General features: G+C 38.5%; 1 long non-coding RNA gene across 1 annotated transcript in view; it reads right to left on the reverse strand.

Moving 5' to 3' along the window:
* Positions 1-4766, reverse strand: part of LOC108448049 — a 39489-nt gene extending 34723 nt beyond the window's left edge. Inside the window, exon 1 of the long non-coding RNA XR_001863835.1 lies at positions 4673-4766. This is a non-coding gene — a long non-coding RNA (uncharacterized LOC108448049). The remainder of the gene's footprint in view (positions 1-4672) is intronic.
* Positions 4767-23675: the final 18909 nt, after the last annotated feature.

Raw genomic sequence — 23675 nt, forward strand, 5'->3', positions numbered from 1 at the left:
ACATAAGATTGTTTGGGAAAATAAGATGTCTGCCTAGCATACTGAAGAGGAAGGAAGAAGGAAAAAGGAAAGCGTGCTGGCAAAGCAGACAGCTGAGGGACATGGCCCTGCAAGGGGGTTTGAGGGGAAAAGTCTCATCATGATGCCAGCCACCACGCTCTGCACAGTCTTTAAAGAACAGGACTGTGCCTCCAGTTCAACTGAAATGGACAGGGGGACCCTACTCACTGCCTTGCTAGTAAGGATAATGTGTGCAAAGCACTACAGCAGAGCAAGGAGGGTAGGCACATCTCAAGTATTTGGGCTGGTTTTGAGCAAGACTGCAGTGCCCTGATTCAATAGGTGATTTTACCACATGATGAAGTGAAATAACTTTAGCTCTTCTACTTTGACAATAGAACAAGGCCTCCTAAAATAGCAGTAGTTTCAGGCACTTAAAACAAACATGCCATTTGTCAAAATCTTATTTGCTTCACAGAGATGATTGATGAGTGTGCTATTTTGTGCTAAATATGACAACTTTCTGGAACATTCCTTGTTAATGACCTTGAACTTTGCTCCTAGAGAGGCCAGCTGAGGCTGCAGGAGTGTAACCAGCATGTTCTTAGTGGTGACATTGACATCATTACTTCTGGATAACCCTCTGCTTCTAGATAAATATTTGCTTTTTAAAAATGGGGGGAAAGGCCTTGAATGTGCCTAGAACACTTTGTCAAATCAGCTGTCTGAAAGCCAACTGTTACATCAATTAATTTTTGTTTACATACAGGAAATATTTAGCTGTGTCTGAGCCAACTGGTTATACCTTTTGAAGGATAGGAAAAGTCACTTGAATACTTGTGGCTGCATCAAAGACCCTTTACCAGTATCCCGAAATCGTCATACAATATTGGAAAGAAAACCTTTTCCCTGGCTGCTCTATCTTGTCTGGAGTCAGCTGACATCAGCAGTGTGTATAAACTTAGAGGACCTTCTGTTAAATATATTTGTTGAACAAACGAAAGTGTTTTGGATGAACAGAGAGAAGAAAAAAATATTTATAACCCCTTTTTAGAATGCTCTGCAGCATGGCACATTGCAAAAGCAAAGTAGCAACAAAGCAACACCAGTTGGTTCTGGTTGTTCCCAGAAGAAGAAGAAGCAGGAGAAAGTCCATGAGACAGAATGCATGCAGTCATTCAATGCATATTGCTGGGTCAGGTTCTTGCTTGTTTAATATACTTTCGTGTAACTAATTTATTATCTGTCATTTCCTCACAAGCCTTCAAAGGCTTAAGACCTTTGAGTGGGCTGAAGCATTACGTGCCTTGCTGGTACCAAGATCACAAAGCCTCTTGCATCTATTTTACAACATAACTGTGAGGATCCAAGCTCTTAGGTCTTTATCATGGGTTGCCATATAATTAGAGTGATGCAGTGAGTTCAGTGTCAATGAAAAATGAATGAGATGGATGTTGTTTGTAATATGCCTACTGGTAATCTTAATTTTCTTGGTATGAAGATCATTAATATTGAAAAAAAAAAAAATTTTTTCAGAACATATGGAGAGCTCACACATCTCACAAGTTCAGCTTCTCTAGTCGACAGCAATAGCATATACTATAGTAATCTACATTATTGTGCTATTCCAAGTGGATTAAATTATCAGTTTCTGTTATACCAAGATTGTTACATCTAGTTTACCTAATAATACCTGTTCATAGCACTGAAAAATTACCCACATGATTTTGAATCTTGATTAAGTAGAATTCTCCTTGCTTTTAATAAATAATTGAAATCAAAATAGAATCACAGGAAGCAATACTCCAGTAAATCCAGTTTGCATTCAGACCTGAAAAATCTCATCAAACATTGAATGGATGGAATTGCTTTTTTTCTGCTATCTTGAAATGTATACAGTTTTCTCATTCTTTCTAATGGAGCATATGGTTAAATCTGGCTCTTGGGTACTTTAAAGAAGTGGATTTTCTGGGAAGGTATTTCGTACAACCAAGGAATTAGGAAAAAAACCAACTCCTCTCAGAGATTCACTTCTAAATCCAAATGGATCACAGAGAGAAAATCTGCTTTCACCACAAGTAGAAAAAATATTCAATGCTAAATTTTTAGCCCGGAAAAAGTAACATTCCAAACATGGAACTGGACAGAAATGTGAGAGAAACAGAACCATTCCAACAACTGAGTGATTGTCCGGGTACCACCTGCATGGTCTATATCCCTCCAACCTTGTGTTACACCTGGGCGCTTAAAAACTGACCATGCCAACAGGAGAGGTTCGGCAGCAACTACTCTTGTGTTCCCACATTTCTTTATAGCCTCTCTGGATTGTATTTTTTCTTCCTAGAATGGAAATGATGGAGCAGCATGTGTTGCAGTGATTCAGTTTGCGTGGAGCCTGGACTAACTCCCGTGAGCCACAGCTAAAGGGATCAGAGAACCTTTCTGCCTGTTGTTGGCCAACAGAAGTTGTTAGTGATTTGCGCAAAGTAAGCTTTGTGCTCTTATTTGGCTGTGTCTAGACAGACGAATACTTTGCTGCTATCCAAGGAATGTGCAGCTAATGTCAGTGATGTATTCACAGGAAAGCATTGGTTCTGGAGCATAGGCTCAACACAATCAGTGCAAAGTTTAGAAGCCAAAAGGCAGGGTATTCTTCCTTGAGCAGGCTATTTATTATGGGGCTTACTTAACTTCCTCCAAGAGCAAAAAAAAAAAATTTGCAAAAATTATTTAAAATTTCCCTAATTAAAAATACAGCTAATATTCAGTTTGATAGTCATATGAGAGATTTAGTTAAGATACATTTTAGACACATAAGCATACATAAAACATATGGTCCCAGAATTACAAGCAGAAGAAGCAGAACTACCTCATGTTCTTCACTAGCAATTGGAACAGTCTTTGGATAAAGATTTATGATCTGTCATGAATAACTGTACTAACAGTTGACAGGTGTTTAGAAAAAACAAAATGACAATCCAAGAGGTCAATATGAAAAAAACCCAAACCAAACAGCACTAGCATATTTTGGAAAGGAGAATAATACCCCGGCAAAAGTTTAGTTTCTGTTAGCTCCCAATGGAGATATGCCTGCTTACAGAAATGGCCTATCATACAGCGATGGGTTATCCTCTGCTTCTGAGGGAGAAAAGTTGGCTACTACTGTTGTAAACTACAACCAATCCTATGAAAGACCAGGCAACTTTCTCACAAATAATTGAACAGATGCAATAATTTTTTCCAGATAATGAACCTTGCCTCCATTTATCAGCTGTGCAAGCAAAAGCACAGAAGAGACAACTATATTGTCCACAGCCATGCAAGGAGGGTCAAACATGGCAAACTTTCTAGGTGAAGGGTAGAGGCAGCAGAGCAGAACATGAGGTACTTGATGTTAGATATAATCCTAACATTGCAGTAGCTTTGTTTTTAACTCAGCAATGTATCTGGCACCTTGTCTCTCCTATACATCAAGTGCAGGAAGACAATATGAACAGTTTCTAACTCTACCTCATAAACTTCCCTGAACAGGCACTGGAGTTACAATAACATCTTTGTTGGCAAACATTTTCAGGCACTGTAAATCTGTCTGACTCTACAGGAGAGATGGCTGGTGTGCGGATCTCTAAGTCACTGTTGTTAAAAAACAGAGCCCCTGTTCATCCATCTTGGGCCTTATTTTATAGCACTCCATATAAATGAGAACTTAAAATAGTTCTTTATCCTTCCAAAGTGCGCAGTCACTGGAAAGGATAACACAACAAGTTTAGCCTTGGGAACCTGAATCAGCTGAGAAAAGAGCAACCGAAGGACAAATCTGTGTTTGCCTTTCCCTATCCAGAAGTAACCTCTGCAGCCCATACCTATGCCGGTGTGCTTTTACTCACTTAAGAAACTGAATCTCTTCACAGAAATGTTCACCAGACCAAGGCAAGGAGTTGCAATCTTTATCACTTAGCACCAGGGAAGTGGTGCAGTATTGTACAAGAATGTTCCCAAGGAATGTAATAACATGAGCTGGAATGATCTGGCTTCTTACCACATGATGCTGTGGAGAGAAAAATAGCTATTCTTCCCTGCCCATAAGCACGCAGGAGAACATGCATCTATCCTTTGTTATCCATGCTGTAATGTGCATTTATTAGTAACAGCATGAAGATTTTTTCCTCATGGTTTTGACAGTATCTTTGACATGGGCTAGATGAAGAGGATTTCCACTTTTTGAAGAGGTTGAAGGTTTTGAAAGACTTTAAGAAACACAAGCAAACACAGTTTGTTTTAAAAAGTGATTTCAAAATCAAGAAAAAGAAGAAAAATATCGGCGAGTTAGGGCTATTGTTTACTATAAAATCTTTTAGCTCCTCACTCTGCAGTACTATTCTGAACCTTACAAGATTTCCAGGTGAGACATGCATGAGAAAAGAGTTTCACCTCTTATTTTCTTTCCCCCAGCAGCTCCACTGCAGAGCCATATTTAGAAATGCTTGATCATAAGGTGTTTGGATTTGGCAGGGAAAGGCTATGATGCACTTTCCCCAGGGCCTGGGAAAGAGAAGCAGGCTGCAAAGACAGCTTTCACAAGTTGCTTTGAAAGGCACTGTATAATTATAGAGGCTGGCAATGAAAGACAGAGCAGCCTCCAGGGATACCCCTTTCCCATTCTGCCACTTACAGAGATTCTTGCTTTTGCAGTCAAGTTCTGTCGTGTCCTGAGTAAGAAGCTCGGTCAGCAGTGAATGAGACAGCTTGCATCATCTTTCTCCTTCAGCTAAACTATTAAAAGGAGGCAGCTCTAAGGCTTTTTTTTTCTTGACAGACCTGTGACTCATGAACGCCACAGAAAGGAGAAACCAACAAAAATCTATTACTACGTTTTAGTTTTTGAGCTTCCCTTTTAGGGATCACATAAGGTAGAGTGTTCACAGCTTTTGTTGTTAGTGCTATTATAATTTATTATTATAATTATTCTTATTACTAATACTACTACTACGATCTTGTATTTAGGCACCTTACACCCACTCTAAGAATAGGTTTAAATATACAGCAGATCTGTGTAACGATGCCTGAAAGCTTTGCACTTTTGAAAGCTCAGCACTAGGGCCACCTGCAGAGCTTTCTGAGAAATGTACACCACCTCCAAAGATTGTTTTCAAAACCAATACTGACTTCCCACAGCCAGGGCCAGTTCTGCTGAGTGCCAGAAACTCCTTGTACCAGCCTCTTGTCTCCCTTTGTGCTGTGCAGTAGTTCTACTGCAGTTTTGGTGGCAGAGCTGGGAGGGAAGTGCTATGGCGCTTTCATAAACTGCATTTTTGTCTGTCAGCAGCACCTCCTCCCTCAAGTTTACATCAAAACCAGTTCTGAGTCTGTGGCTTAAGCCCATCTCTGCACTGGACTCCCAAAGAAACTCAAAAAAAGCAAAAATTAATTGCCCCCACTTCTCTCTGCCTTACACTACCTATTTTGGGACAGATATTATGTGCTATATTCTCTTTAAGGCAATTTTTTAAAAAAAAGCATGGTATGGGGTGGAAGACACATGAGGAATGAAGAAAAAAATGGGCCAAGAAATGGTAAAGAAAAAGAGAACACACTGCAGTTTTAAAAGGCTTTCTCATTTGTTATTTTTATTGCCATTTTCAAATTAAACCTTAAACAGTTCAGCTGAAATGTATGTCAATATATATGGCCGTGTATATGTTATTAGTTCTGATCTCTCTAAAGGCCATTTCCATTAGTGATAAAATAGACAGCACTCGCTGGAAATATAGAATGCTCCCAAATTCACTTCTCCTGGTTCTTTTTTCCGGAGTGCAGGATGCTGCAAAAGACCCTCCAAAATTTAACAGTGCTGCTCATGCAAATAAATGAAGCTGAATAGAAGTGGAGTTTCTGTCACATTTATTCATTTCAGCACCTGTTTACATTCCAAATTGGAACAAAAGGTCAAAGATCACTGTTTTTGACAGAAATTATAAAACATTTTGATTTAGAAATACTAAACTAATTCTTTTGCCATTTTAAACCAAGAAGCAGCATTTTGATGTTCTATTAACTAGATGAAATCATCTAAGTCAAATTATTTTGCTTCAGTTTTCAAAAACTTTGGTTTTTTCCTTGAAAATTAAACCATTTCCATGAAAGTCCAGATATCTGGAAACTTATTTTCCTATTCTGAAAAGAATTTCTGAGCAACTCAACAAAAACCTCATACCATAGTATAGCACTCTGTCAAATGCTTCTTACATTGAGCTGTACCATGTATATCCTTCATGCATCTGTGAGGAGTTCTTACTGAGATTTCTCCTTTTAGAGAAATTATCTCCATTGTCAATATTAGAAGTTAATTCTTACTCTTAGTGATTGTGTTAGGATTCTGCATAGCACAAAGTCCTGCAGTCATGGACAGTCATGAGCGACTGGGACAGGACTTTCTGATGTCACTATTGCTTTCTATTGCAGAAGGAAGGGGAGAAATGGAAGTTGCTCAGCAGGTTTTCCTTCTGGTAAGGAAAGTGGAACAGACATTGCAATGCACCAGGTTTTTCTGCAGCTAGTAGGGATAAAGTTACAGGTTTCCCTTCAAATAATATCAAATCACACAATTATATTAGAATTACCTAAATACTGAAAAAGAAGACCTGATTGCTAAAAATTTAAAGAACAAATTTGAATGTGATTTGATTTCTCTATTAATTGACTGTTTTATCAGCTTTCTTTAGACCAGTGCCAAGTGAGTGAAAAAAACCTGTTTTCCGTATAAGATTCCTGAGATCAGACATAGATACTTTACATCACCTTTATCTCTTCTGCAACACTCCAGGAAATTCTTTAAATGGGTGTGTGGGATTTTAGACACTTTTGGAAACCTAGGCTTTACTTTACCAGAACACATAGCTGCAGTCAGAAAGATAAGCTACACAATCTTGGGTTACATATTATACTAAAGTATAATAGTAAGTTTTTAAATGTCTTCCTGTGGTGGCACAACCAGCAGCAGAGTATTTGTACATTTTCAGAGTGGAGTTGGAGATGCTGCAAAGAAGGCTCACACCACACACATGAGAAAAACCCTCATGATTTTCTTTTTCTTCACCCCTCGTCCCCCTGCCAAATCCGGCGAGTGACTTGGATGAATAGTTCAATAACCAACTATAATCATACTAATTATATGACAATCACTGCACAGATGTATTAGGTGTTTTTAATTCTCTAAGTATTTAGCACTTGCAGAAAAAATACATAAAAGGAGGGCAAAACAATGCTTTGTCCTTTTAAGACACATCCCAGTTTTCACACCTGCAGTTTGTCACGTCTAGGAGGTATAAACTTGTATATTATTAGTCAACATGTCTACTGCAAATTATTCCACTACTGTGATGTTGAAATAAGTAGCTCAGCATAAAGCAAAGAAGTCCTGATGCTTGTCTTTTATCATCACAGGAGACGTGTCTCTAAACATGCAGTGAAAAAATGACACTTATGCTAAAATAACCATTCAGAATCAAAGATAGGTAAAAAAGATTTGCTTTGGTTCTGCACCTTTTAATGAACTCATGCAGCTTAAATAGTGGAATAAATATACTCCATCACATGAGTGAGAGCTAATAATATGTAGTTCTCAACTAGTTTATTTGGCTGGAATCTGCGATACCTAAAATAATTGCAATTGTTTCACAATTGCTTAATGCGTAAACCTGGGTAGCACTTTTTAACATGTGAAATGATACAAAAACCCAAGTCATTCAGATGTATTTTAAACAGTTGAAAGCTCTAACACTATATCAATATTCAACAGCCTGTCTTAGTAGAAACCCAGCAATTTTATTGGGAAGAATGGTTGAGTTATAAGAGTAGCTATGTGGTTAGCCTAGATGAAAATAGAACTGATATGGGAGGAGGGTTTAAATAAGGGTAGGATAACTAGCAGAGACATAAAATACCAGACATCTAAATTTAGGAGCGTTCGAAAGCTCCAAACTTTGTTTTCATTGGCTTTTTTGTGGTGTTTCATAAAGTTATTTGGATGGTGCTGAGAGCCTATAGCAAACACAGTCTTTGCACAAAACTATTCTGTAGACCACCTTAAGTTTTTTTCCCTAAAAGTTGTTAATAGAATAAGAATAAAGATTTTTATAACTTCCATTTCACTTGGGTGTGGCTGTCACAACAGTCCAGATTGCAAAAGTGGCATGCGAGTTTGCAAGTAGCTATTTAATTCAAAAGGAAAATTCTCCTCATACAATTTTACCCTCTGGTGCTTAATGCCAAGCTGGTCTCTCCTGCAAAATTGTCTGATGATCATTTCTCTTTCTGCAGCTTGTTCCTTTAAACCTAACTGTGGAAAGTTAGTGCTGGAACTTTATGGCACTTTGATTGAACAAAGGAGTGAGAGTGCTTCTGTCCTCCTCAGTGAAATACATCTTGATTCCTAAAGCACACAGGAGGGACCTGTCTCTCAAAAGGAGTACAAGGAGGGCAGGTTAGTGTGGGAGGAATGGTTAAAGCTGTTTTTTGCCCTGTCATTCCTTGTCTGGGATACCACCTTGCAAGCTGAGGCTGGCCTGATGTCAGCCATGTGGAGGTTGTTCATCTGGTCTTAACAAATCACATAAGCTCCCTCTGGAGACAAGGGAGGAATATGAGCATGTCTGGAGAACTGCTCCAGACATTATAGTACTTGACTTACTAATTAGAAGGACCTCTTTCTTGCAGTCCGTAATACAACCCTCAAGGATTCTCTCAGACTAGAGACCTGTGTTTCAGATGGCCAGAACTAGGTGAGAGGATTCTTATTTTCTGTGAAGAAATATCTTATGAGTACACCAAAAGATTGTTTAGATTCACACTAGGAAAAAAATCAGGGAAAGTCAAAACTGTGCACCAAGTGGAGCTCACAGCTGAGAGTTTCCCCTACTATTCTTTCTGGAAATTTTTTTACTATATCCACTTCAGCCACTTGCTGAAGCATTTTTGCAAAGCTTGTTCAGGAAGAGATGGAAGACAAATACACAAATCTATGTGACAAGCAGCTTTAGAGAGAATACTATTCACATTTATTTCTTAGCATCATGTTATGCATCGCTCCTTATAAAAATCTCAGTCCATCTCTAGCTTTTATTAATTAATAAAAATAATTAATAGCTAATAGAGTTATTCCTCGCTAAAGAGTAGAGATAGGTGTGAGTTACCTGACATAATCCTCATTCTCAGTGATCAATTTCTTCAAGATCCTAGAACCTGATATGTGCTCACCAAAGAGAGAACTGAAAGCCAGAGATGGAGATCAATCAACTGCAATGGAGGTTTCTTGCTCAAAGGACCCAAACAAACTTACCTCTCTGTATTTTTATATTATGAAAGAGAACATACTTATTTGCCTTTATGGTGACAGCCCAAGAGATGGCAAATTGCTTCCTAAAGTGAAACTGGAAGGGAGGACTTTGCCTTGGAAGGATATTATAGCAGCTCTTTCCTGGGAAGATGTTCAGAACTGTGCATGGAAAAATCTCAAAAAAGGTAAATGAAATGTGGGGAAAAAAAGTAGGAAAATAAGACATTAAAGGATTCAGATGAACTCGGTGTGTTTACAGACAAAATGAGTCACCACTTTCAAGTTTTGCTTGTCTATAATCTGGGCTGTGGTAGCAAAGACATGGAATTGTGTGCAATTTTAAAACTATTTGCACAATTGCTTGATTGCTATAAAGGAATCCAGATTTGATCCTTCTTTGCTTTTTACAGATCTTTTAATTGAACAATAGTTCATTTTGCAGAAGTACCACAAATATTTCTCCAGACAGTTTTGGTTTATACTCTGTATTTTCATGTACACACGTGTACATGCATAGCTGTATATTTACAGATGCTGGTGGGTGGTCTGAGAATTTATGAAAAAAAATCGACATTATCTATCTGGTCCAAAAAATGCTAACAAAAAGAGACATTTTTGGATTATGAAAGATTTACATTTTCCTGCTCCACCAAATTTAAAAATCTCTTTGTTTTGACCCTTTGACAAAGACAGCAGGGTGTGTAGTTTAAAGAGGCAGATAAACCCTGAAGACTTAAAAGAAAACATTTTTTTACGTTTTGTGACCACTTAATAAATGAACTTTCCTACTGAGGAGGGAATGATAACTTGGCAGGGAGGTAGAGATTAAGAACACTTCATTTTCTGTTTTCTAATATTTTTTAAATGAAACTTTCTTTTCTTTTCAAAGTATGAGTCTCCGTGAAATTAAAGACTTACAGTTGTTTAAAAAAATTATTTTATCTACAAAATATGGAACCATGAAAGGGAATGTTTGTATAGAACAACTCTATCCATGAAAATAACTTGCTCCTGCACATATGCTAGTCAAAGAAGGGCAGTAAGTCATAGAGAACAGCTTATCATCAGTAATTTTATTTTGTTGTTGTTGATTTAACTGATTTAACTCCCTCCTAGTTTTCTTCATTGTGACATTTAAAATTTTTATTTTGGAGACTGTATGAGTTAGTTGATATGTGTTTCCAAATTCTTCAAACTGAGGTTTGGAAATGGTAGCACTTTTGTAAGTATTTGACGTGATCCCAGTTAGGGACATTTTTGCTCCATGAAGGCAATTAGATAGAATGGGTTTAGTAACTGTAGGTCCTGGTAGCACCACTTTTTATTTACTTTATTGAATAAAATTTAACAATTAGTTTCTGTTCCAGTTCTCTCCTTCTAGAGTGCACTTGCTGATTCCTCAGCCTCTCTTTTTTTTCCTCAGCTGAGCCAAGGAACCATGGCATTAGCAAAGTGCCTGTCTGGTTCCCTGTGCTTCACAGACTTCCAGAGTCTCTCTTCAGCCAGTGGAGCCCCAGCAGTGCCCTCTTGCCCTTCTGGAGTAGTAAGATTATACACAGGTGCATAGTGAAGAAGGAGCCATATAGCTCCCAATAAACATTAATCTCCAGAAAAGCAGTGGAATCCATTTTCTTAAGTTTACTGGAATCAGGCTTAAAATTACTTTATCCACAATATTTTAAAGATGTTTCATAATAACAACACTTCAGATCTCGATTTCCTTTTTTAAGCTAAAAGTTCTCTGAAATATCATACATCCTTTCCTAAAATATTTTGTTTTCATCACAAGGAAAATTGCATTTACATTGCCTACCTGAAAAATAACAAAAGGCAAAACTTCTGGCATGGAGTGACTCAGTGAATAAATTGCAGCATTACTCCTCAGAGCACAGCTTGGTTGCACAAACCCATAGGGAAACAAAAGAATTCGTACTAATTCCTCCCTACAAGTCCTTGCTTGGTGGCCCTTGTTCAGCTGCCCCTGATTTCAGTGGGGTGGAAGTGTTTATGATACGTCTGCTGGGAACTGACTCGCATCAAAAATAAGTAGAACCTTTGTGAGTCTGAGTGAAATCCTGGCCCCATTTCATCAGTGCCTATGGTGTGTGAGCATATTCCAGAAGCAAAGTGGGGAGTACTGTAACATTTGAAAGTGCCTAGACAAATGTGATAGAATCCTATTATTTTGTCTGGATTTTTCCTTCTGGTCTCACTTTAAGGCTTGCAAAAAAATTGAATTATTGGGGCAGTGTCTCACCTGCCTGCACTGGATTATCTGCTTGCAATAGAAGAATAAAGACAAAATGTTCAAAACTAAGATAATGTGGACAGAGGAAAGAACAGAGCTTTTGGAGACATAACTGCTCTGAAGCGATAAGACTTAATTTTCTGTGTTACGACCCACTGTACTGTGAGTCAAATCTCTCTTCAACAACTTCTCCATTGTCTTTTTTTCTATTTTGATATTTTTACTCTCATATTCCTGTTTGAATATTGTTTCTCAAATTCAGGGCAGTAAAACAATGATTGTCCTCCCCACCTCCCATGGTTACTTCATCAATACTACAGCTGTAGTGACAGGAAAGATTTGTAAGAACAAAGCCTTCGTACTAACACGAAATTATTTACACATTTTGTTGCCAAATGGAAAGCATAATAATTATGTCAAGGTTTGCCCTTTGCCCAACAAGGCTTGAGGTAAGTGGACAAGCTGAGCAACTCAACCAGTTTCAAAGCTGACAGCAGCTTGTCCAGTTTTTTAGGATCCTGCAGCTGATACTATGACTGAATACAAAACACAAGGCTTACCTGTGCAGCTCCCATTAATTTAATTGCAGTTTTGTAGCTAAATGCCCTAGATAGCACTAAGTTGCTCAGCCTCCATTACCAAAAGCCACAGATTAAAATCATTGCCCCTTGACTTCAGAGGAGTGATGTTTTCTTTTTCATAAAATAAATGAAATGTGCACTTAAGACCATACTAGTAGGCAACTCCTTCTTCAATTTGATATACACTTTTATTCTATTACAAGTGGCAAACTCATCTGTTTCTGAGTACAGCTATGCTATATCACTTTCTTTTGGTGCAGTTTATTATATTTAAAATTCTATGTTAAAACAAAAGACAATAACGTACAGTAAAAATGAATAAAAGAAGAATTATACCTTTAAAGGAGACATAAAAAGAATGCTTAGCTGTTACCCTAAAGGTAAGTTTTCTACTGAAAAGAAAAACACTGCATATTTTCAGCTGATGTTGCATTTTGAGCAGGTGAACATACCTTCATGCTTTAGAATTTGAGTAATTTACAGCAGAGTGCCATGGAACAAAATAATTGGGCAGAGAAATTGGTGTCAAACTTCTGAAAGTCTAAGTAGTTGAGCCAGAAAGAGGGCTATAATTTCAAGGAGAAGACAGTAGCAATTGCAGACTGCATGTTTAAGGATTGACTAAAAATCAATTAACATAAGTAGCTAAAACAAGTTTTTATAGTATTAAGTCTTTCGAGACATGTTGTCACATTCAGGATTCATTTATTTATATAATTTAATTTTCAGAAGTGTGCATCAGAGTGGAAAATATAGTGTCAGAGATCTTTGATGGAAGTACTTCAAAATCTTAAGTGTTTGAAACCTAGTATAATCAGCCACATAAACTGCACGTGACAGTGTGATCCTGTGACCTGAACACTCAGCAAGAACTATTTCTGCTTCTGAAAGGATTCAGATGAGTTGTACTGCTCTTCCATTTTTAAAATGTAAGTTATTATATTGTGAATGTGAGTGTGTGTAGAAGTAGGGAAGGAACATCACCTTGTCTAATAGTCCTGACAACCTAGTCTGAGCTTTGTGTTGAGAGCATAAAATATAGTCTTCTTCCTTTAAATGATTAAATATAAATGACAAAAAAGTAATAAAGTAAAAAGAAAAAGGCATTGAAAAACTCTAAACAGCTAAACATTTTGGTGCCTGTTGTCACACACATACGCATATATAATATGAAGTTTATGCATTTGCACACAAATGTAGATGTACACAAATTTATTTATATATGAACTGGATCCTCAGCTAAGTGAAACAGTGAATCACAGTTCTTTTTTTTTTTTTTTTTTTTTTTTTTTGTAATTGTTTGGGTATCATCTTTGCTTTCTAAGCAAGAGAGCTTCTTGCCCTTACCCATATATACCTCAGCAACTGTAAAGTCAGCAGATGCCTTTGGGAAGGAGGACTTTGATCACTAGATCCATCCAGGATGGAGTGAGTTTCTGTCTTCTCACAATGTGAAAACAACATTCCTTGCAGCACCACCTCCAAAGAAGTTCAACAGGGAAAGATGTGACTGAGCAACTCTCTCAGACATAGATGTAAGATCCTTACTCAGTAAATTCTAGTCCATAACTCTCTGATTCAATGTCAGTACAAATGTATTAATTCTATTAGTAGTGTTTTCGCTGGCAAAGCTTAGATGTTTTTCTGACTTCTGTTTTTCCTCTTTCCATGCTTTTTATTCTTTCTTTTGTCATTTATGTTTAATCCCATTTACTAGATTGTAAGATAAAACAAACAAACAAAAACTCAACATGGTAAAGATGTAAACGTGTGATACCAAGGCAGGTGAATTTCTATCAAGAGCATGGGAGCTTTGATCATCCCTTCTCAGGAACTCAGAGTTCAAGAGAGGGTGCCAGCACGACTCTTGTTAGTGTTGTCCTTTGGGCTTGCTCAGGCTGTGCAGTTTATTTGGTTTCTAGGAGGTTCAGTACCTTGAACTTATTTTAACTTGGCAGGCTGTGAATCAAGGTAGCCATCAGTCTTCCCCTATAATGAGTGATGTTTAAATAGTTCATTCGTACTTATAACCCAGACAGCTTTTAGTTATAGTCATTAGGCAGCTCTGCCTCCAAACATCATAAAATATAAAGAATGACTTCTCCAAAGAACAATATCTTTTAAAGTGAATGGCACATTACACTGCATTAAACTACTTCCAATCCCAGGCACTTGATTTCTATTCATTTGAACTGTGGACTTAAGCAGTTTTAAGCTTGCTTTGGACAGAGGAATCTGTCAGGAATATAATCACATCAGTTATGCTTTCCTTCCAGATTCTGAAGGTGCTTTCATGAGCCTACTTAATTAGTTACTGTACCCCTAGCATGGAGAGGATAATTACTATCATGAGTCATGCATTAAGTGGGATCTGGAAATATCCCAGAAAGCATCAAGTTTTCCCAGATTTTCAATATTTGATGTTTCATGACTGCTGTGGGCTTTTTAAGGATTTGTAATTTCCTCTAGGTGTGAAATGAGGCAGAATATCTCACAGCTACTCACAACAAACTAAGGGCCTCAGAGGCCCAGAGCAAGCTCCACAGAGATGTATCTTAGTTTTCCTCTCTCTTCCCTCCAAAATTTTTTGAATTATGTTAATTTCTTTCTACGTCCTCTGCTCTGGAGCACATTTTTATGCTATGGTACATGAGAAGTTCTTCCTCATTTCACATGTACCCAAGAAGATTTAGTTCCTTTCCTTTGAATGAATGGTTGAATCAATGGCTATTAGGAGTTGACAGAAAGCACTTCCTTCTGCTTGTCACTTCACAGCTCACTCATCCCTGGAACACCTCTCAATGGAAGGAAGTCCTATTAAACAAGAGGTTTATTTGATCACCCATGTAAAACTTTTTCTATGTAGTACATGTGTGACAAGGGTGAATTTATAATAAATACCATTATTAGCTTTTAACTTTTCAGGGCTTGACTTTGTTTTAGTAAATTTAAATAAATAAATAAAATCTATGCATTGACTAAGCTATCTCAGTGTCTACAAAATATGATAATTATTTTTTTTCCCTTTCCTTTTTTTTTTTTTCCCACTATGCAGATTCTCCAGACCCCTGCCCCGAAAGACAAAAAGTCCTTGAAGTACAAAAAGGCTGGACACTGCAAGTTGATGTTGCAACAAGGGTGGAGTGTCACATAGTTTGCATTTAACAAAACTGAAATGTGCAGATGACTAATATTAGCAGATATTAAGACTTATGGACTACCATCAAGACAAATTCTTCTGATGTTTGCTTGGGTTTGAATATATTCATGTGTGCTGGCATGTAATTTCCTATGAAAATGTAATACATATTGTGAGTACCTAAATATTTTTTAAAAGCTGTGGAACTATTTTTTAAAGTACCAAGGAAATTTATTTTTTTATAACTTCTCTGAATTCACATAAACATAAGAGTTGTGTCACATTTTGGCATGTGCTATTTGGATACACCTAAAAAAAAAATCAGTAGAAGAAAAAATCATTTCTCTTTTCCAGGCCCAGATATTATTTATTATTATATGGGGAGAGGCAGTGATTAAACAGCCTGAAACACCAATTGTGATGAGAAAACACATGCATTTAATGTACTGTCCTGCAGTAGTGCTGTATGTGCTGTAGCGTCCTACTGCTTCATTCCTTCATTTTGGCTCAGTCCAAAAGCTATTGAATTCAGTGGAAACCACCCACTGGCTTCAGTGAGGAGTAGATCAATCTCAAAAAACATTTAACAGTACAGGGTAAAAACGGATTTAATGCAATGTGTTATAAATCTCTCTTCCACAGCAGAACTTGTAGCTCTGTCTCAATAGCACTAAACCAGAGTAAGAAAGGAAGACGCAAATTAACTTTCAGCTGGGGAGATCTTGGGCTTTCAAATGTCACAAAAAAAGTACCTTTTTTTTTTTTGCATTGGATCCGGTACCCACACCATGGAGTTATGGGCAGGGGGGCTGAGTTGGAGGAGTTGACCAGTCACCCTACAGTAGCTGTGTAAAAACAAGCAGGTTAAAAGGTAGAGATTTGAAAAACAGATAAAATTGCTCATCATAATTTTGCAGGGAAAAATATCACTGCTGGGTAGGTTTATGTTGCCTTTGCAGTGTTGAGTCATAAAAGTTTGTGATATTGTTCTGCAATCAATGTAACTTGATTTACCAGCTTTTCAGCTGTCCATCCCTTTATTCACATCTTCCACTGGAGCTTAAATTGTTAAAGAAACTGGGTAAGATTTCAAATATCTCTCTGTATGATAGACTTCATAACAAAATGGGGGAAAAAAAGATTAATGTAAATGTAGGCTGGAAATGTTGCCTCAGCAGCCTGGGCATGTCATGCAAAAAAAGCAGCTGTCATAGGTTATGAGGTTAGACAGATAATAATTAAAAATTGAAAATTTGTAATTTTAATATTGTCAGTAACATGAGGGATTAGCAGGGCTTTCTCCTTAGTGTTGTTAGATGAATATAACTCCACTAATTTTCATGAGATCTCCATTCACACATTCAGGGGAAAATGGCCTGGAGAACAACAAAAACTCAAAAGTCTTTGCACTTCTAGGACCATTTAATTTCCAGAATTTCAGCAGAGATTTAGAAAGTAACATAATTGGCTCTAAATTCTGAATTTACTTACCTTATTTTTTTCAGCATTTTCTGGTTACTCAGAAAGAGCAGTCAACAGGGAAGGAAAGTTTGAAAGGTATATCACTCTTTGAGCAAGGTTAGGCTTCTGTTCATGTTGCTCTAATCAAGCAAGAAACCAGATCCAAGAGAAACTGTGCTATACTGGAGTCTGGAGCTCTGATGGATGGTGCTCTTCATGGGTTGAGCCCTTCATGGATGGCTATACTTTGCATGAGTGAACTCACAGTACAGATGACACAGATAAATTGTGTGCACTCATTCTACCTGGACATTATTAATCCTTGATTTTCACTTCCATTCTCTATTCTTAAATATACTAAATCAAGATCTCTTTGTAATCGCTGTAGAGTGCTTCTCATTACAATGGGAATTACAATGAATTAGAAAGGATATTATTGAGGAAACTAATCTGGATGAATTCCTCCCCTCTGCTAGGCTGTTGGAAAGCACCAGCACAGGTGCAGCTTGTTCCTCCTGCAGCTCACACTGCTCCCACCTGATTAGTCTGGCTGATGTTTGCTGGTATAGCAGTAAAAGTTCTGGACAAGATTTTTGATTCATCTGCTTTCACATGGGGGGAATTTTTTGTCTCCCTAGTCACAGTCTCTGGTCTTCAGGCAGTCTGTATGACAAATACCTCATGGAGACTCCTTCACCTTGGGAGCTGCTGTAATGGAATTTTTAAGAGCCGTCTAGCACAGTCCTCAGCTAAACTTGCCTCAGGTACAGAAAGAGAAAAGAAGAATAAATTACCAGTGTCCATTGACAAGTAGCAGGGGCAACAGGCTGTCAGTACGATGTAACTTACCCCAGTAAAACACAAGACTTATAAATACTGCATGTGTCTTGAGAGAAACTGAGGAGCTGCTGGAAATCACAAAAAAATCCCAATTCAGATCCTGTCCTGCCTAGTGAGTCTGTAGTAAAGCAGTCTTAAGTGAAGAACAAAAAAATACTTAAAATTATGTTTATGGTATTTATATTTTAAGTACAGGTCTCACCGTTATCTATGAAGAAGGGAATTGAATAAAAATCAATGTAGATTGTAGCAGTGTTTCTACTGCCAGGAAAGCAGGAAAAGTTTCTGGAAATGAACTGCTGTGATCTATATTGTGGTGTGAGAGAAAGGACTGCATTAGAATCATAGAATCAGGTACATTGGAAAACACCTCTAAGATTATTGAGTCCAACCATTAACCCAGCATTGCTAAATCCACCACTAACTCAATAAGAAACAGGTAAATTCATAAGAAACATTGAGGTTATCTACATTCTAGAGATTGTTGCCTGTTTAATCACTTAGTTCTAAAATGTCATGAATGTTGTGTAGTGCATGTCCAGAAATTTCAACAAAACATTGTGTTTAACACTGTAGATTAGCGTACAACTGTGGAAAATGTAGCAGTCAGAAAGTTCACAAATAGAATCTTAAGCAGAATAAACTGCTTATCAGAGATAGAGGAAATGCAAATCTGGATGTTGGCATTCATTTCCATATTCTTTAAATAAAAGTGACACATGGGGAAACAGCAGAGATGTGTAGACATGACCTTAGTCTGACAGCCATTCCCCAAAGACAGCACCTCTTCCAAGAGCAGTGTTTAAATAGTGTTGAAGAGCACAGTTAGCCCTGGGCACACACCTGCTTCCTAGTGGGGAGCTTGAACTCTCAGCTGAAAGGGAAAAGGGTGGGTAGAGCCATCTCTAACTTCATTTTTACATCCCTTTTTTTTTGTTTTTTAAAAGGGCCTCTTGAACATAATTTTTGTTGCTGAAAACTGCACAACTCATTGTTCTATTTCAGGGTATTTGGTTTTTTTACATAGTGAATACAGTGAACAGTCTGTGGCATGTGCTAATGAAGTCCTTGGATAACTCAAACCCAAATAATTTTATAGCTGATGTTGAATTTACCTTTTGAAGTGTTTGTAACATCAGTGAAGGAGTCAGGCAATTAGTACTGATGTGATCTAGGAAGACCAGCAGCAAGCTGTGGTGCAGTGTCATACTGGAACACGACTAAATACAGGTAAGTTTACTTAGAGCCCTAACCTCAGGTTGAGGTGCTAAAATTGCCATGGTTCTAATGAACTGTTAGTTTGGGCTTGCAAATATTCCCTTTTGTCTTCATTGAAAATACAGTAGTGGCTGAAGCCTGGAAATAATTGCTGTCTACGGCAATGGTTAAGGCTATGAAGTGGCCTGAGGGCTCACAACACAAGAGAGGGTTACAGAAATGGGTAGAGAGGCTGTTAGAGCAGCTAAGCTGTCTTTTTTACTTCAGAGGACAGTACCTGAGGTCTGAGTGACAAATGTGAAGTAATCTGCCCTAACAAAGAGCCTGACCCAGGGCATTAAGAGTGAGACTGTAGGTCTCTATCAAGCTTTTGTTTCTGAGAGGTGACAAGCCTTCTGGACCATCTTGTAGTCCTGAAGGTATCTATGCCATCCTTTATAAAGCCGAAATGCAGTCAGGCCTCTCTGAGGGCTTGTTGTAGTAAGTTTCACAGAGTCCATAATTTTTTGGATGGAGGAAGGAATATATTAATGAGATTTAGAAAGGGAAAGGAAGGTCACAGTGGCTCACAAGGCATCTGTGCTACCACAGAGTGAAACTAGTATGAGTTCAAATAGAAGGAAGGAAGAAAAAAAGTGTGAAGGTTATTGAGACTGATAAGTTTATCTTGGCCTCATGTAATTTCCACTCAGGGTCAAGCCTTTTGTTGACTCAATGACAATCACACAATAACTGTGGGATGCGGTTGGGCTGGACTTTTCCTGAATTACCTAGGGTACTCTGTCACAGAAAAATTCACAGGGAACTTGAATCACCTTTGCTGTTACTGTGATCTAGCAACAGTATAATTCCACTTAATTAAAGGAAAACACATAGCAGTCTCACAGACATAATATGTATATATACCTCAGCCACACAGTTTGTCAAATACGCCGTTTTAAAGCAGAATACTCACCTGGTATGTAAAGTTCACTTCAAGCAAAAAGAAATATTCCCATCCAAAATTATTCTTGGAAAATAAACCCTGCCTTGCCAGCGGTAACGTCAAAGACCCAACGTCAACCAAATGACGTTCAGCGACACGCAATCTATTCCTTGATAGTAGCTTGATAGCTATGGATGTCACATATCTGGATTTCTGGTTCCCCACAACATCCCGCTCTCTAAATTGGAGAGATATATATTTGAAGGATGGACTGCTTGGTCGATGAGGAATTGGTGGATGAGGAATTGGTTGGACGGTTTGGACAGTTTCATCCAGAGTGTAGTGGTCAATGGTTCAATGTCCTGATGTTCAGCGGTGACAAGTGGTTTCCCTCAGGGGTCCATGTAGGGGTCACTACTGTTCAATATGTTCATCAATGATGTAGATGAAAGGACCAAGTTAACCCTCAGCAAGTTTTCAAATGAACCAAGATGAGTGGTGCAGCTGACATGCCTAAGGGGTGGAATGGCATCCAGAAGGACCTGGACCAGCTTGAACAGTGGATCCATGGGAACCTCATGAATTTCAACAAGGCCAAGTACAAGGTCCTGCAGGTGGGTCATGGCAACCCCTGGTATCAATGCAGACTGGGGGATGAAGTGATGGAGAACAAACCTGCCAAGAAGAACTTGCCACTACTGGCGGATTAAGAGCTGGTCATGAGGCAGCAATGAGCTCTTGCAGCCCAGAAGGGCAATCTTATCATGGACTGCATCAAAAGAAGCGTGTCCAAAAAGGCTGCGGATTCTCCCTCTCTACTTTTCTCTGGTGAGACCCCATCTGGAGTACTCAGTCTGACTCAGGTCCTGAAGAAAGGCCAGAGGAGGATTATCAGAGGGCTAAAATAGCTCTGCTATGAAAACAGGCTGAAAGAGTTGGAATTGTTCAGCCTGGCGAAGGCTCCTGGGACAACTTATTGTGGCCTTTCAGTACTTAAAAGGGACTTATGAGAAAGATGGAGAAAAAAAACATTGTACCAGGGCCTGTTATGATAGGATGGGGGGTAATGGTTTTAAACTAAGAGAAGGTAGATTTAGACTACATATAAGCAAGAAGTTTTTTACAGTGAGGGTGGTAAAATACTGGAAGTGGTTGCCCTGGGTCACTATCCCTGGAAACACTGAAGGTCAGGTTAGATGGGGCCCTGAGCAACCTGCTCTAGTTGAAGATGCTCCTAGATGGACTAGATGACCTTTAAAGGCCCCTTTCAACTCCAGCTATTCTATGTTTCTATGATAGTGTGCCAGCACTCCAACTATCCACTAAAACGAGGTTTTAGAAAACAAAGTTTTTATTTCTGTTCCTACAAAGTTATTACATACATACACTAAATCAAGAAAGATGCATCAAAATTCTGAGGCATGTGCCAGGTTATTGCATTGCTCCTTTGGGTTTCTCTTTGTTTGACATTACGCGTGTGTGTAAATAATTCTTCAGTGAGAAGGTCATATGTGTATTTCAGCTGGATGGGGAAAAAATTAAAAAGTGTGTAGAGTTAATTAATTTTGGCAACAGCTTTTCCCAAAGCCCTATTCCACACAAATTCAGTATTCATTGCCTGTTTTTGAAAGTGCATGTAGGAAGGAAGATCTGTTTACTATTTGATTTCATTACTGACTTTACTTGAAGAACAAGAAAAGCAGGTTTTCAGCTAACTTGCTGTTCCTTTTTTATTGCATTAATTTAAGCTCTAGATTGAAGAATTTGTTTTCAGCTGTAGTTTTAGGGGCTATTAAATCTTTTTTTCCAAGCATTTAACTATTTTTATATATATGAGAATACTTTTTTCTCCAGTAGAGATAATCTTTGAGGCTTATAGCAACTTTTTTTGGTGTAGAGTTCTACCCTCTATGTATCATTTCACATGGTGGAAAGAATTTTTAAAGTATACATTTTACTTAGTAGCATACAATTATAGAACTTAGTTTAAACTAGTCCTTTTCTTTTAATAATGTGTTGTGCATGGTTGTGGCTACTGCTGTTTTGGCTTCAAGAACAATGGAGAGGTTGTGAGTGATCTATAATCCCAAATATGTTTGGAAAGGCTTAATTAGAGGTAACATTTAAACAGAAGGAATGTGTATTCCAAACTTCATGCAGTCTTAATACTACATGGCAAATCTAGATTTGCACACTCAGGCAAAATTCTGACCTTTATTTGTGAGATTTGTGTGACACACAGAGGTGTCAGTGTTGGGGTGGTCACGACACACACAGTGCCTTGGAAAAAGTGCAAAAAGCCATTTATTAAAACAAAGCAGCCTCTTTTATACACTTTTTGTATGTTGTCATTTGTGTTACAGATTCATTGGCTGGTAAAATACTACAGTATACTTACTGGCTACTATTAAACATATAGTCATTGGCTGCCTATGGCACAAGCGTTCAAGCATTCAGGAAAATAACAGGTGTTGCTGTTTTTCTCCTACTGTTTAACTTTTATGCTTCTGATTATACTGTATTCTCATGGATAAAAACTAACTGCTTTTCTTCTCACAGGCTTTTCTCACGAATAGCGGTTAACCATGTCCAAATTAAGGTCTGTGAAGCCTGCAGACCTGCTGTTGGCCTCAACACAGAGGCATTGACACCCCAGCATTCTTCCATAGGAAGGACTCAGGGATGGGACCAGACCATTTCCCTGACCATCACCATGAATGGAATGCTGCAGAAGGTGGCACAGGCCACTTCTCATGGCACCAGATTTCTTCTTACTAAAAGTGGGTGCAAGGCTGAGGTTAGGTTTGGGCTCCACAGTCTGAAGATAACTTACTTCTTAGAAAAAAAGAGCATGCTAGTTTTAATGATTTTTTTTTTTTTTTCCAGTGACCCAAAGTATGCTTGTGTAGGCAGCAGAGGTATCAGTCAACTCATTTTATTTTTCCCCACTAGGGAGGATTTCTCTCTCTTTATGTTCCAATTTTTCATTCCTGGTCATTCTCTTGAGTGCTGTTAAGTAACCACTGAGGACAACAGGAGTGCATTGTAGGTCAGAGGAAGAAATGAGAGGAATGAAGCCTTAATCTGTGATCCTCTTTGGAGGGAGCTGGAGACTGGACATTATTCTCCTTGAGGAGACTACATTGCAGGTGGGAGCCAGACAATGTACATACCTTGGCTGCAACCACAAGGAGACAAATGGAGGAGATAAGCTGTGCAGCTGCCAGGACCATTTGATACTGAGCTACGTTTGTGTCCCAGTTCAGTCTGTGCACTTCAAGCCATATAACATTCAGCCTCAAACGAGAAGGCCCTGGGTTTTCTCCATGTAGGAAGCATGTTATCCACTATGATACACACTGAACTCAATATACAGAGGGAACAAAGGGCAAATGTTTTGTTGATATTGTTTCCACGTCTGCAAAGCCCACGGTCCAGAGCACTCAACGGTCTGACACATCCAAAAGGTGATGACCAATTGTTAACAATCCTGTGAGCAACTTCTCCCGGCAGTTCTCAGATAAAGCAGTGCTGTGACGACGGAAAGGCACAGGATGTTACGGGATCCGTCAATGGCTTCTGGGATGTGGGAAGCAGAGAGCACTCTGTTTTCGGAGGATGCATGGCTGTAAACAGGAAGCTTTGCAGGGCACAGCTGAGTCCTTGGGCTCTGTGCAGGACGGGGAGAAATCTGCTGAAACATGTAGTGATAGCCAGCATGGAGCTGTCAAAGCATAGACAGCATGTTCGGATTTCCTGAAAGTACATCATCCAGCCTTGTCACAGATAGCTCATGAGGCCAGCTTAGGCATTGTTGTGTTTTCAAACCACCGAAAAAGAGCTGAGCTCTGAAATCTAGGGCATTTTGGAAGCACTCTAAAGGTAAACACATGCTCCCTTAAGACTTTCCACTTTGGAAAGCACCTAAG

Source organism: Corvus brachyrhynchos, unplaced genomic scaffold (assembly GCF_000691975.1).
Source record: "Corvus brachyrhynchos isolate BGI_N302 unplaced genomic scaffold, ASM69197v1 scaffold14, whole genome shotgun sequence".
In the NCBI taxonomy this organism is placed as follows: domain Eukaryota; kingdom Metazoa; phylum Chordata; class Aves; order Passeriformes; family Corvidae; genus Corvus; species Corvus brachyrhynchos.